Source organism: Neopsephotus bourkii, unplaced genomic scaffold, assembly GCF_033783945.1.
Source record: "Neopsephotus bourkii isolate Nb327-2 ecotype Australia unplaced genomic scaffold, CSIRO-AGI_Nbou_v1 NB_804, whole genome shotgun sequence".
Taxonomy (NCBI): Eukaryota; Metazoa; Chordata; class Aves; order Psittaciformes; family Psittacidae; genus Neopsephotus; species Neopsephotus bourkii.
Genome location: NW_026901300.1, coordinates 2,638,515 through 2,654,740, shown reverse-complemented (window position 1 = coordinate 2,654,740; position 16,226 = coordinate 2,638,515). Strand labels below are relative to the sequence as shown.

The following is a 16,226-nucleotide window of genomic DNA, read 5'->3' as shown; positions in this document are numbered from 1 at the left end:
AGTGATACAGCATAATACTCAGTGAAAAAAAAACCCAAATAGAAAGTCCTGAGAGTTTCAGGGGCATACCCATCACAGCACAGAGCTGGTCACCACAGCTCTCTGCTCTCCCAGGAGTTGTGTAAGGAAATAATATCACAAATGACAGTTTAGCTAATAGTCACAGTTGTATTTACTGTACTTGCTTCCATTCCTTTATATATACACATATATAAACCCATATTTGATTACTAAGATTGGACAGCATTTAAAATCCAAACGGTGTTTCCCATGGAAAGATGTGGTCCTGACTGAAGAGACAGCATCCTCCTCTCTCAGAGATTCAAGATGCTGTTACTGTTTTAGTTTACAATACCTGGTAATCTACTGAGTCCCTGACCTTCATGTTCAGTCACAGCAATGCAACAGCGATGCCAAAAACCCACCCTAAATACAAGCCCCAAACATAAAAAAGCACTTTCAGGTTTTAGTGGTGGTTTTAGGCCCACTGAGAGCACCTGAGTGAACACTGCTCCCATAGGAAAGTTCAAAGACTCCCAGAGCTGTTAAACTCCTTGATATTTCTTGCACGTTTTCAGTATCTTACTAATTTTGCTGGAAGTTCTGGAGTTCTCCTACTTCTCTGGCTGGCTTACAATTGCCTGAAAAAACATTAGTAAGAAATAATCCTCATCTGTAGCCTGCTTACAAAAATACCTCAAACGCTCACTTTTAAATGTCACTTAAAAGCAAAGACCCACAGACAGCCTCTCCCTCTGCAAGCTGCATGCAGCAGGTAATTGCCCTAATGACCATGAGCTGCTTTGAGACCCCAGCAGATGATGGCCAAAGCTGTGGGCCAGAAGTGGAGCAGACTGAGAGCTGCCGGCTCAGTGCAGCCCTACTGCATCCTGTGAAACGCCCTTAGGAAATGCAGATAAAAGTTAAAGAAAAAGCTACTGTTCAGAGGAGGTTTTATCTTACCCAGCTACTTATTAACACCGTGCAGTTAAAACATGTTATTTTAAATTTCTAAAGGAACACTGTATTTGGAAATGCAATATTTGAATAAGCACTCTTAAGACTCAAAGCGTATCAAGTTTTCCCAACTGATTCCAGCCTTATAAACTCTGACATTTCTCAAACACTGATCTCTTTCTTAGCGAGGTTAAGGACACACACAGAAGACCATCCTAAGGAAAAATAAAAAAGGGGGGAAATTGGGCAAATGACACCATGGCTCTCAGAATCAGCGTTGATTAAACAACTTACTTGACGTTACAACTTCTGCTTACTGGATCCTGATCATCTATGCTTATAAAACGATGTAACAGTTCAGTTTTTATATTGGTTTTGAATTTTTGCCTTATGAAAACTTCAGAAAAACGCATGATTAGCATATTTTCTGTCAGTTTAAAAGAAGTTTCCCAATAACCTAACAGAGCTGTGTATTTGCAGGTTACCTGCCCATCTGGAGAGGATTTGCTGCCTACCAGAAAACCAAGGCAGACACTGGACAACCTACAGAAGAGGCTGGGGGACATCAAACCTTTTGTAAACCTCTTGCACAAGAAAGATGGGAAAACGAAACTGACTTTACCTCAGATTTAGACGAGAGGAAGGTGATTATTCAGGAGCGGACGCACTGAACGCTGCAGGCCCTGCTGCCTCTCCCTGCCTTAGGTCAGTCAGACACCAGGAGCCCCCAGCCTGGCCACGCTAACCATGGCCACAGCCCTCCAGCTCACTCTGAGAGCTCCTGCTGCCACTCTGCCACTTTTAGGTTCCCTTTTATATAAATATGAGTAACTTTCATATAAATATGAATAACTTTTACATAAATATGTGTAAATGCAGCTGCACAGGATCGCCCTCCTGCGCCATTACCTCACCTCACACCAGCTCTGACAGAGCTCAGAACAGGCCCTGCTCCGACACACTCTGGAACAGATGTGTATAAAACGTCTTCACCACATCACATGTAGTAAGTGAACAGCTAGATTTCAAATTGGAAACCAGTGCTATTTTATGTTAATGCTGTTAAAACAGTGAAATTTCATCACTCTGCATGGAACTGCAGGTTAGAATAGTGTGTCCCATCTAGGCAAAGAAACAAACATCCTTACACTACTGTTAACGGCACCCATGGTCTTGTGTATAGTAAACTGGGAAACAACACAAACCCCACATCCCCTTCCACAGCTAACTGGCATTTACATCCACACAACCTTCAGGTATAAACCACACATGGGTTCTGTGACTTTCTGAAGGACAGAAAGGGCCTCCTCTGCCCATCCAAACTTCTCACCCTCCTCAGAAACCCCTTTAGCACCAGCCCCTCAGGGGCTTTTCTACCTGACAGTGCCAGGGTGAAGCTACCACCTGGCAGCTGGAAGGGTCCATCGGATCTGAGGCGATTCACTCATGCCACAGATCCATCAAAGGAGACAAGGGTGTCTGATGGATTATTTTTCACATAAAGTTGTTACAAAAATGAGGAAATATTTCATGGCCATTAACAGACAATGGGAGCATAAAGACCTGTTAGCTCCTATTGGAAAAGGCTCATCCAGTTATAGTTCATGTGTTTCATCACAGTTCAGAACGCAGGGAAAGGACAGCACGACAAACACTCCTTGTTGGTAAATTCTCAGCGGGATGACCCCACAGCCTGGCTCTCTGGATTGCAATCTGCTTTTTCCCAGCCATGTCAGACCTAAACCCCCAGTTTTATGGCTCTTCTTCCTTCCGTCCGCCTGACGAACATCCTGCGGGCTGCAGCAGGCACCGCTCCCTGCCTGCAGCTGCCGCCTCACTTCCCGAATCGCTCCCTGCCAGCCTCCCAGCCGGAGCAGGGATTTCTCAGGCAACCTTGGCAACTCAGCACAACCTTCCTGATCCCCATCCGTTCAAATCCGCTCGGGTTAAGCACCTTCCTTTGGACCACGAGTTCACTTGTTGGACAAGTAAGCCATTAGTGTGATCCAAACCAGCCAGAGTTATTCCTCCATAAACAACGTGCCCAGTATTTCCTCAAGGACTATGCTCTCTTCCATTTTGCTGCTCAATTTTTTTGACAGCTCTAGCTTGACACTGTGGAGCATTACCCATTAAAAACCAGCACACTGCAGTGTGCAAAATGTTCTGCAATCTGGCAAATATTTATGTTTTACATACAGAAATACTTCATCTTTTTCATAACTGGGTAAAACACAAAAAACTTCCATTGCACCAGCATCAAACCTTCCAGAAAGTGTGAAAATTATTGCCCATCTTCACATAAATCGGAGTACTAAAATATAAATCACACTGCTTACATTAACTAATCAGGAGAGCTCCAGTTGATGCGAGTAGGAAGCTAGAATTATTAACATTTTTTTCTGAACTCAGCCTCTTAACTAATAGCTTTCTTGCCCCTTATCAGCTGCGCAAACAACAATGGATATTAAATCAACTAAATGACCTGTGAACTCCTCCTAAATGGGGGGCAGATAATTTAAGGCAGCCAAGAAAGTTTCACAGGAGTCAAGAGGGCTCCTCGCAAGGGGCACATGTGGAGAGAGTTAAAGCTTGCTATTTTTTTCCCCCCTACTCAAGTGTCAGCTGTGATAAGCCAAAATTAACAACCCTACACTGCACCACTTCAAATGAAGGGGAAAAAAATTTCTTCTTGCTATTCTAGGTATTTTAAGTTGCATATGAGCATGGTAGCTAAATATAGAGAGTGACAACAAGAGACAGCATTGTCCCTTTGGGCACACTGAATATTATCTCAGAATTCCCATCTTCCTGGCCTGAGCCTTGGGTTTGTTTGGGGCTTTTTTTGTTATTTCTCTTACTTAGCAAAGCGTGTATTAAACCCTACCTTGTTTTAGATAGATCAGTTTAACAAAAAGTGTGAAGAAAAAAAAAAAGGAAATCCTGATTCCACAAAAGCACCAAAAAGATTTCCAGTAATTTTCCTAGCTCTGTGTTATTCTCCAGTGCACAGAGCTTTTACAGCTCCTGAAGTTTTTACAGCTTACTAAACCAGAAAGCTAAGTTAATATCTTTAATGTAGAAGTGTCTTTTTTCTCCAGGAATCTCAAACTTCACCTTTCAATCAGAAGTGTAAGAAACAAAATCAGTAATTACTATTTTCAAAACACTTCCTAGGAGTACAACTACACTATTTGGAGTCCAGCAGACTCGTATGAACCCTCAATACCGAGCACAGCCAGACTTTCAAATGGCATGGTTGCCCCTGACTTCTGAAGTACTTAAATACTGTTGAGTGAAGCGTACGTTTTCCCTTAATGTACCTGATGCACTCAGAACATTGACAACACTTCATTTTTAAGCTGGCTTCTATATAAAGTTTAATTTTTAAAGCCACCTATAAATTATCAATGACATCTGTTCTGAAAAATGTCAATCCCTATCCTTAGGCTGACAGAATCCATCTGTTTGTGTAACATCCTCTTCATAGTCAAGCAATTTTAAAGCCCTATTGACATATGGCTTTCAAGTGAGATATTGCTCTACTAGGATTTCATTATTTAGACAAGTCCCATTCTAATGCAATGACGACAATAAGTACACACTACTCCTGGACTATATCCCACAGCTCTAGCTACAAATGATGAACTGGTTAGACATGTGAGAGGCCCAGATACCCCATAAATATCACTGTGTATGGCACCCCTTTCAAGTCATACAAACTGATAGCACGTGATGTCAAGAGGAGGCAGCAGCTGGGGATACCATCTTGCACACGCCACTTAATCTTATGATCAATGAAGTATGGTGGCACTCATCATCACTAATACTTGCAACTCAGATGATCATTTATTGTGACATTATACAAGCATAGGGTTGTCACCACATATCCATTCCATCAGCCAGAATCTGATTTTGGTTATTCTCTTCTGTTCATCTAATTTTACCATACAGTCACAATTTAGCATGTCATTCTTCAATTTCTTCAGCTGTTGTGCACTAACACTGGCTCACTGAAATACCATTAGCATTGCTTTTTATGCCCTTGTGATGGTACAGAATGAGGAAAAAAATAGTTTTCAAATGGCCACAGTAATGTTCCAAACCCTGTACAATACACACTACTACCACTTCTTAAAGACTACACAGATTAAAAACTTATCATTTTGAGGTTCAAGTCTAATTCACATGGCTCTCTTTGCCTCTTCAATCTCTAACCAGTAAGTTACTGAGCTTGCATCTACTCAGAGGCATCGTCTAAATTCAAAGCCAGGTTTCAAGAAAGTTTAATCTTGAAGCAACAATTGCAACATGTGCTCTGGTTGTGTATGAACATATCATAAACTGTCACCAAGTCTTCTTAAACAATTTGTCACACAGCAACAAAACAGACACTGCCTGCCTCCAATTCTGTAATTGTGGAGCACTGTCTACTGGATGCTGAAATCCTGCTTTCTGGTCATGGCAAACATAAATCAAAGAAAAAAATCGGCTCTATTAAATCATTTTGCTCTGGGAGAACAGGGATTTATCATCCTCTAAAACAAGTGGTCAATAAGATTCAGAAGTGCTTAGTACAGATCTTGATGAATCGGGATGCCACAGGTGACGCTGTAATTGTATTTGAAAGGAATCTGTGAACAGAAAGGTGAATGCTCTATTTATGTCAGCGCATAGACAGGCTGTGGATTAAATACAACACAAATATAGTAGGATTTTCCCCCTGCATCCCCTCCGGGAGGATCCTTAACAGATTGTCCCAAGGGACAAAAGCAGTAAGACAGCAGATAAGGCTGCTTTAACAAGTAAATCTAGAACGGATATTTCTTACACAGCCACCACAAAAGAGATGGCATCTCACAGTTTTTCCAACAGTGCACAAACCTTGAGCGAGTGAGAAAAATAAGTTGCAGCAGCCAGGAACAGCGGCAAGACCAAGTCAAGTCCAGGGGCCCTTGCAGGGAACCTATGGAGCCTGAAGACAATTCACTGGCAATACCATTTAATGAGGCAAGAATGCTGGGACATAATCCTTGCCTTGAATCACGTGATGGTTCCTAACACAAAAGGAAGCTTTGGTTTCTCACCCAGAACAAGAACTTAGTTCCAAAGGACAGAAAGGAGGTTTAAATAACACAACCATGTAATTAAGGAAACAAATACATGCATATTGCAATGACAACTTCAGGAGATATTAAATTAACCACAAAATAATCCTCTTTTCTTCCTTCTTTTTCAACAGAGGAATCAGATTCTGCTGCTTTATGGGTCTGAAATTTGTTCCAGACACTTAAAACACGGTGTGGAATCAACATCCTTCCATAATGCAACAGCCAGTTTTATAGTGCAGCACACAACATACTTCCAAAATGATAAAACCGCCTATCTTCCACAGTGTTCAGCCAGCCAGAATCCAGACTTGGATGGGAAATCTGCATCTGGTTTCACTTTTCAATAACAAAACAAAAATCACAGGCATCATTCATTATCTATGAGGTCCAACATGAAGGCTTTCAAGTACACTTTAAGAACTAATTAAATGTGTATTTAAAACTGAACTGAATGTAAATACTAAACTGAAACTGAACTGATTAACTTGCAACCTTTTGTGCCTGATTATCTCGCTGAAGAATGAGCTTTTGGCACTCTGGACGTTTGCGCTGGAGGATCAATTTCCTGTTCACATCAAGACTGCTAGGGAAATCTTCCACACATTTGATTCAACTTACATTTAAAGTGTCTGCTTAGCCTTGGACAAAGGACTAGACACAGATAATGTTTTTGACTGGGTAAGATAATGCTTTGAATTTAGGGGCTAAACTGTATCAGTTTTGCCATTAGACTACAGGCTAAAATTCAAGGATGGTCAAGGCAGTCTGGCCAGGCTGTCTATTATCAGACCTCTCCCTTTCAACCAAGAACTTAGATAGCACAGAAACTCCACAACTCCTCATTTTGGTTTACATTCTCTTAGCACAGCAGCACACACTTGTGAGATACACTAATCTTCTGCTTTTGATACAGCTAAGGAGGAAAATGAGATTCATAAACTATAGCCTTAGTTCAGTTCAAAAATATTATCCTAGTAGCTAAAAAAAGATGTCATTTGCTCCTACTATTGTTTCTATTGATAATTCCTTATTACAGCCATCCTTTCTTGCACCTCTGAAGTTAGGAATTCAGGTTTTAAGTCATATAACTGACTTTATATGTTGTTTATTTCTGTGTTTCTTTCACTTGAAGGTAGAAAGCACACTGCTAAATTTTATACACTTGTATTACAGCAACACAAGGCCAGACAAGCCTCAAGCTCCCTCCATGCTGGCCTCTGCCCCAACGAGGCTGCAGTCTTCTATCAGACAGGATATAAGAGAACAGGCGGATGCAGACGGAGGGAGAGGTACTAACTGAATAGCATTCAAAGAAAAAAAATAGGAGTCTGCTGCTTCCAAGAGCCAGGAGACATTTTTATGCAGCATACCTCACTAGGAACATCACAGGATAAAAAAAAAGAGCCCACTGTTTGCACTTCACTATATATCCTATTTCAGACTATGCAGGACAGGCAGCACAACCCAAATTAAAAGCATTCCTAACAGAGAGTGTTGCTCTTTTACTGCGATTGTTGCAAGTCACATTAGGATAAAGTTGTGAAGTGTTTGAACACATTTGCATTTGAACTTAATTAATTTTCATCGGAGTTTGAGCTTCATTAATTTTCATAGGAGTTTTGACAATTTTCTCATTCGTTGTTGAAATCACAACATGAGTTTTCCATATGCAAGGCAAATACAATAATATCAGCTCACAAAGTCATTTTTGGACTTGTTTTTGTATTTCACAACCAAAAATACTTCCAGTGTAAACTGTTAACTGAAGCTCTGACAAGTTTTATTATAAATATTCCTAGCTTTAAAGAGAAATCTGAATATATTCACTTAAGAGTATGTTCAAGACAGTTTAGGTCTGACAGCTTCAGATTATGCCTCATTTATATGGAGCAGTGATCAAACTCGTTAATATGTGAAAGAACTAAAGAGGCAGAGGATTGTGAATCAAATAGCATGAGCAAAGTTGTCTACTAACATGAATAGCTTATGAGGATTTACATAAGGTGATAGTTTTCATGGTCCCTTGTGCCAAGGTTTCTAAAGTAGATGAATAAACAGGGAGTAGCTTTGAGCAGCACTTCTCACAGGAGGCGAGGTTGTGTTACCAGCAGTCACTGTGAAGGCAGCGAGGCATTCAGCGCCGACACCGGCACTGAGCTGCAAGTCGCTTTGCACACAGAGCTTCTCTGCATTAAGTCAAGGAGGAAGTATTTAATCCGCCCGTAAGTCGTCCCATGTGTTAAAAGCGATAGGGCCTTTTCTACTCAGTCGAGGTGAGCGATTTGACAAGACAGGTAAGCTGGTTCAAAACTTTCCCCCTTCTGCCTTTCGTACTGCCAAAAGCTGTGTGCAGTGCAACAGCTCAGTAATTTAAGCAGCATTCTTGCAGAGGCAAATCAAATCTCCTTGTAAAGCAGAGTCTCCTTATGATTCATTTAATCTTCTGATAACACAAGCTGTGCACACACAATCACTGAAGATGATAATCTGCTATATGTAACACTAAGTCTACTATTATTCCATTTATTAAAAAGTGCTCTAATAATGCTTTGTGCATACACATACTAAAAAGACAAGTGGATTAGAAGATGGAAATTCAGGGGACTTCTTTTCTACAATGTACGGACATGTGGCTGCCTAATATCTCCAATTTATTAGACACAAACGTGTGGCTTAGCACATTTTGTTCAGTCTCCCCTGTATGAGAGCTTTGCCAATTCTCCAGCAAGAGCTGGAAGCCCGCACACCTCAGACTTCTTGGGGAAGGATAACATGCAAATTGAAGCAACAGTCACTTGTTACTAGTAGGGTGTTTTCCTACTTAAATAAATCATCAACAGATGTAACTTTTAAGGAAAAAGGGAGTGCTGATTTATTTGGCATGAAATCTCATGTTTCTGAAGTAACTGGTGAATGAACGCTGTCCAACACATGCCACAAATAACTTATCAAAGTGATCAAAATGAATTAATTAAAAGCTATAGAGTGGGTTTGAACCAAAAGACAGAGGATTTAAGAAACCAAAAGCTTATCAATATTCTCCATTCGATCAGTTCTTAAAAGCTGATACACCCATCGGTGTTCAAGCCACAGGGAAGCACTAACTTACAATGTTACCGTTCATCCAGAGACCTGCAAAAGGACTATGTGAATTAAAGATAATAAACATGACCAAGAACATTATATTTCTGTTTGCCATTTTCTATTCACACGCACTGCTCGGGGCAGCTGCCAGGAGAGAAGCTGGACCTGCTCCACATGTGCTGCACACAGTTTGAGAGCACGCAGTGATCCTCGCTCCTTACAGAACCCATCGGAGACTCCTGTTTACAGCACATACACAAGGCTTCTGTCAGGGACAGACCACTTCAGGCTCACGATGCATGTTCTATCGAGTTGATCTGCACATGCGTGGCTGGGCTCTGCCTGGGATTTCCTGTTCAGACCAGGGCACAAGGCAAATGCTGGGCAGAGAGCCAACCTTCATGAATTCTGCCTGGACAACATTCCCAGGCCAAAAGGAGGAAGAAAAGGAAAGGAGAAATAATAGTAAGGAAAGAAAAAGCCCTAAAAAGTGGGAGAACGCTTCCTTTAGCACTTCACATTACTTAAAATATGTTTCATTTTTAATGCAATTTATGTCAACTTCAAGGAATCAAAGCTGTAGCTAAAGACAACACACACACCAGTACAAGTTACTTGTTTTGTCTGCAGGTAGGGATCTCCTGATCATCCCTCTACCTTCTCTCTCATTTTCCCCTCATCTGAAGTTAAACCTAGCTCCGTCAGTGCAATATTCCTCAGGGCAAGACCTAGGAAAGAAAGTTTATTAACGTCTCTCAGCACCCATTTCAAAACACTGCGGGCTCTTGCTCACCTCTGGGCTGATCCCACTTCTACAGCTGCTTACCTTCACCTTACCATTCTTTCGCATTAGAAAACAACATGACAGCCGTGCTTTGGGTTTTTAATCAAGTCATACTTAGAAACTACTGACAAAAAGACCACTTCTAAATTATTATGACTGTAACTTTCTCATTACAACACAAGCTCTGCAAAGCTGGTCTCAGCAAGCTCTCTTTTAAAATTATAACCCATGCTACAGTTACTTCAGGTGAGATTCCTGCTGAATTTTCCTGCTTAAGCTCTGTATTGCAAACTGCTAGAAACTGGTTCCAGGTAACTTATTAAACAACAGAGCTGATACATGTGAAATGGCTTTCCCAACCATCTTAACCTTTTCTGACCTTTGCTGTCCTTGTCAATGGCCACACTTAGTTCCAGCTCCAGCCTCTCAGTGTTCTTAGAGCTTTATCTCTGTTAGCAATGGTACAGAGCCAGACAAATTGCAGTAATGTGCTATTTCCTGACATTAAGCCAAAAGGGGAAAACAGTGAAGGGCAGGATTTCTGATGCATTTCTTCACTGCTTTGAAAACAAGCCATTAGCAGAACAACTAGAAAAACTAGGGTAACATTTAGTTAACCAGCTCTGATTATCAACATGCCATTTCATTCCAGCAAACTCACAGTCTACCTCTGGTTTACAATCACAGTATGAAATAACCATGCTCAGATCCAAATCTTGTAGGACATATAAAAGTCTTGGGACTCTGAGATTTAGTAAGCAGTGATTTCTCAGGCTCACAAAGAGAAGAGGATTTTGAAAGCAGTTTATGACCCCTTAAAAGAGCTCTTATAAAATTAATACTAAAAATGTAATTCTATGATCTACGCAATTAAACTTTGAACAGTTAATGTCTCTTACGTGGTAGCTGCTGTTTTCATGTTGAAGCCTGTGCATTTTAAATGCATGTCAATAACGTAATTTATCACAGACGCACTTGTGAAGACCAAAATACCCGTTCTGCCAAGAGAAGCAGCACTCTGGAGTCCAACAACGGCATCACACCACCAAGCTGTGGAGAAGCATGACCTGGTCCCAATCCCTCCCTTTGCTCAAACCTTTTCATCCCCCCATTTCCTTCTTTCTGCCTTTAAATAGATCTTACAGTGACTCTTAATCCAAAGACTATATGTAAATCTTAGTGGAGAACATTTAAAAGTGATAATTACTAACCATTTTCCCCGATAATTAACTTATGAAAAGGTGTATTTTTAATGTGGATTGCCAAACTCTCCACTAATCATCTCATACCACTTCCCCACAGTAACAATTATTGAAGAACAGTTTAACAACGCATAAACAAGAGCATTTAGTGCTCATTTACTTTGGACCAAATGTCAATAAAACCTCAAGACACTGAACTGGATGCATTCAGAAATTCAGTATGAAGCTACCACAAAGAAACTGCTGGGCCTGGTCTCAAGTTGCCTGTTTAACTTCAAACTTACTTGATCCTTTCCCCACCACTACTACTCTTTAGTTTCCCAAAACTTCCAACAGGATCACAGAAGGAAGCCCAGCCTGCCAGAGCACACTGAAAGGCACGAGGCTCAGCATGCATTTTCAACCTGGGGAATAGCCAAGAACTTCGGTATTTATACTGCTTAGTTGTTCATCCCAAGTTGCAAGAGAGCCATTTCAGCAGCAGCTTTAGTGTCTCTGTTGCACCTGAAAAAACAGGTCACGTTTCCTACAGCGCTGACTTTGTGTTGTGAAGAGCCAGGAAGCCCTTTCTGCAGAGGCTGCCTCTCGCTCGGGTCTGATGCAGTGACTGCGCAGCGCTGAAGGTGAAAGGATCTGAAAGCCAGCTCTATATACAGTACACACACAGCAATTTGTTACTGTGAAAAACCATCTGTTTCTCGGTATTACAATCCTCAGAGGGGAAATTATAGCTAGCGTTCAACATAAAACATCAATTTAAACCATCAACTATTCATAATTTCAATTCTTTATTGGAAACCAAGGACATAAATGTCAGGGAATAAAGCAATATTTCTTTTATTAACTGTTCCATTCATCTGGCTATTAAATAAAACCAGGACCTTAATAAATAGCATTAGCCTTTGTACTGACAGCCACCCCAACTAGCACCATAATTCTAAATAAAATGCATTATATTTCTACTGTCTTTAGGTTTTAAAATAAGAATCAGCATAAAAAGCATTTTAAAACATGTGTATAGAATACTTTTGCAGTGTTGCTGCTCCTGTAGAGTTAAATGTTTTATGAAACAATTCTAACCAAATAAACCCTCCTTTATTTATATGGAAGTTTCCAGTCAACCAACTACCTCCAGGTAATACTTTACCAACATTAATATTAGTAAAGAACAGAAAGGATTCTAGTTCTGATGCTGCCTGCCTGTTGCCAAATGAAACTATTCTTTTAATCCCTTGCTCCCAGATATGATGCTTGCTACAAAAAATAACAATTGGAATAATATTGAAAGGAATGTGTGGATGGAGAGTGGGAGAAAGGAAGAAGGGCAGAGACGGGGAATGTGTTCTTCATACAGCATGTCATCACCCGTTACTAATGGTAAAAAAGTCTGCATTTATGTTGACAGTTATGGAGTATTGCTGCAGCTTGGTATTTAAGAATTACACACAAAAATACTGAAGTCCAACTGACTGGAACAGAGATCTGTTTGTAATTCTTTTGTGTGACAAATCAAGACAAGATCTCCAGTTGCTGTTAGCAAGGGCTTGACTGAGAACAGCAAAATGTAACTTTGCATGATTAGGTAAGACTATTGGGGAGTTTCCCCACATCTCTGAGGAAGAGATAAAGAAGTATTCTGTAAGAGCTGAGAAGTCCTAAGAAGTTCATAGTTTCACTGTTAATGTTCACATAATTGTCCATTATTCCTCCTTAAGAATAGCTCCCCTGCTCTTAGTTCTACCAGCATGGGGTACTCAAGAACACCATTATAGGGGAAAGGAAGCACAACTGTAATCAAAACAATGATTACTATTACATTCATTTAAATGCAGAGTGAGAAATGAATACAAAAATATTCACTTGAAAGTGAAAGGTAAGAAATTAACTTTTTCCCCATGGACATCAGAAACCTAACCTCAAAACCAGGAATTACTTGTAAATTTTTTACATCCCTTTGGAGCACACATTAGTTTCTCCTTCTGCATTTAAATGAATGTGATGGTAATCATTGTTTTGATTACAACTGTGTTTCCTTCCACCCAAAATGGTATTCTTAAGGACCCCATGCTGGCAATGCTAAGAGCAGGAGAGCTGTTCTTAAGAAGTAGTAATGGACAATTATGCAAGTGTTAGCAGTGAATCCACAGACTCTATAGCTTTGTTCACCTACTTAAGGCAACATTTCCATACAATTTCTTACAACTCCACATACAATAAACACCATCATGCCAACATTAAGGAAAAACCAGCGTGATTAAAATACAGTTGCTGTTGTGCTTAACATAAAGTCATCTTTCTCCTTGTGAGGCAGACAGATAATGAAGATGGAACTAGGAGCGTAAAGTCAAAATTGAAGCATAATAATGAAAGCTATATACAGTCTTCATATCTCCCGATAAACGCACAAATTCATCTTGGGTGCTAACTTCAGTACATATTCTATTGTCTTCAGTTATTTGTATCAATCCCAAATTACCATCTAATCTCATCCGTTTTCTGTTTCCTGGCAAATGGCTACCACCTCCCTCCTCGTGCTTTCAGACTGAACACCCTCTTCTATTTCTAACTCCCTGGCCTGAAGTCTGTTCCGTTTACTGAGGCCTGGGCACCAGTAAGCAGGAGCTAAGCCTTCCTTACCTGTGGAAAGCTGCCTTCCAAATACTTTCCTGTTGTTTTTCACCGCTCATAAGTTGACAACAACAGGACTGAGGATGGGTTTCCAGCAACCCCCTGGTTTGCAGTTGATGAGCAGACTCAATCCTACAGCCCGCTTCTTCTATCAGCCCTCAACACTGTCTGCCTCCCAGCTGTGCAGCACCAGCAGCAGAAGATAACCTGTTTACCTGCCTTCCCTACCACATTCCCAAACGGTCAGAAATTGGGTTACTGAGAGAACGCAGCAATTATGCTCAGGCTCATTATCAATGTTAAGCGTGTGCCTCAGCCATAGGGTTAACCCAGAGCATTATTATCCAAGCAATTGCTGTGGTACTGTCACAGGGAGAAATGACAGCTACACACTGCTTGAGAGCTAAGTGACAGCTATGCACTGCTTGAGATCTGGCATTTTCCTCCAAGTAACTACTCCTAGCTTTGAGAAACTCAATACTGTTTAACAAATTCCTTATGAAGGTGCCTCATAATGGTACCTTTACTGTGAGAGCACTGAGCAGCAAATGATATTTCAGGAATTGTCAGCATGTCCAGTTAACCAAGTTTAATAAGATACTTAATTCCCTTCTAGTATCTATTGCTAGCATCCCCCAGAAAGTTATCAGTTCTGCCCTCCCACCCCTGTCTTCATCAATTACAATCAACCAGCTGCTGAATAAATGCATATACATACATACTCCAAGCAGGTCTCCAATACGTACAGTCAGTATGTATTTACATCAGTGAATTTGGCAAATTCAATCCCAGTGTCAGTAGAACCACCACATACTTGACTCTGCACATTTTAAAGGAGTAAAAGTCAGGGCAATCAACTTCTGTCACACCTTGTTACTGCTGCTTTCAGGATTCATAGCATGTACTTGAGCACAGAGAGCGCCCGAGATCCTGCTCAAAGAGGAGGACGCCTTGTGCAGAACGCACAGTGAGATGGAGGCAGGGAGAAAGGGGCCAGAAAAAGGAAAGAATTGTTTCAAACACCCAGGATTCATACATTTACTTCAAGATTCAGATACCTGCAGGAGAGAAAAAAAACCTTTGGTCATGAGCAAAAGCAGAAAACAAACACGGGAGCTTTGACAGCGGGAATTTATTCTCACCTGCAAATGAGGAAGATCAGGTACAGGAGAGGGCTTTGTGAGAAACACACCATTCAAGACAACAGGGTAACAAATTCACATAATTGGTAGACTAAGACAGACAACACAAACCCAAGGGGAAAAGAAGTTTAGAAGAGCTTGGCAGAATCTTAAATAACTACAGTTAAGGACACAGGTCCTAGTCAAGCCGAAGAGGAGTGTGAAAAGGGCCCAGTGGCCAAAGCACAAGTTCTTCACTGACCTCAAATGAAAGAAGAAGGCCTGAGGGATAAAAGATTCGGGTGAGGCTGCCAAAGACAAGTATACACGTACAGCATAAACATTTAGAAATAAAATCAGTAATGTTCCAACACAGAACAGGAAAAAACTAGCAAGAAATCCAATCAGCAGCAAGAAATACATTTCATAAATAAAGGAACAGTGGAATGACAAGCGAAGGGACTGCTGGCTTACCAGAGAGTGGAAAAAGGACATCAACAAGAGCACAAGGGATGTCTTTTTGCATCAGTTTTTACTAGAAGACCTGTCAGTAGTTGGCTAACATGAGGAGAAAAGAGGGGAGGGTTTAGAACTTTATCTGGAACAGATTACAAGGATGTCAATTAAAGGACTTAGGTATTTTCAAACTGCCTTGGCTTCATAAGCTTTGTTGTTACATATGCTAAAAACCTGACAAATAATTCAAGATATCAGCTCTTACCTTAGAAAAGATCTCTAAAGAGGCCAAATATACGGCGTTTATTTAAAGCGGCAGAAGACAGGGAAGCTGGACACCTTATGAGCAATCAAGAACAGAACTCTAAAACAAATAATCACCTAGAAGAAAACCAATAGCTAGCTCAAAACTGTCACCAAAAAGGCCTTGTTAAGGCAACCCTATATCCTTTTTTGGATGCTAAAGAGCTTAAAGGTCTGAGGAAGAAAGGATAAGCAGGAAATGACATAGTTTGAACTGAAGAAGGCTTCAACCATGTCTGGTTTGGCACATGCTTAGGGTAGCTAAGGGAATCTGGTCTAGACCCAGCTGAGCACTAAACGAGTGCTTAGAAAGAGGTTTCTCCAGCATCTGACCTGGATCTGGCCCGACAGAACTGTCACCCATAGCCTTGTGACACGTAGAGGATAAGTGTATTTCACCTGCAGAGAACAGGAAGCTGGTGTGAACAGAAGCAGTGACAGATAACAGGGATTTCAATCCTAAGTGAATGTTATAAACTGAAAAAAAATGACTGGAAAAACACCCCAAACCAACCAACACCACCCAAGATTCAACACAAATATGCTTAATGTAAAGACTACATGTGAGCAGGAACTGGGT

At 40.8% G+C, this 16,226-nt stretch overlaps 1 protein-coding gene and 1 long non-coding RNA gene across 10 annotated transcripts in view; one reads left to right on the top strand and one right to left on the bottom strand.

Moving 5' to 3' along the window:
* CUX1 (cut like homeobox 1) overlaps window positions 1-16,226 on the bottom strand; it is a 270,373-nt gene that overhangs the window by 174,632 nt on the left and 79,515 nt on the right. The window lies entirely within an intron of this gene.
* LOC133213341 (uncharacterized) lies at window positions 1,853-7,771 on the top strand. The gene is made up of 2 exons (XR_009725786.1): window positions 1,853-1,963; window positions 6,200-7,771. It is a non-coding gene; the product is annotated as an uncharacterized LOC133213341 (long non-coding RNA).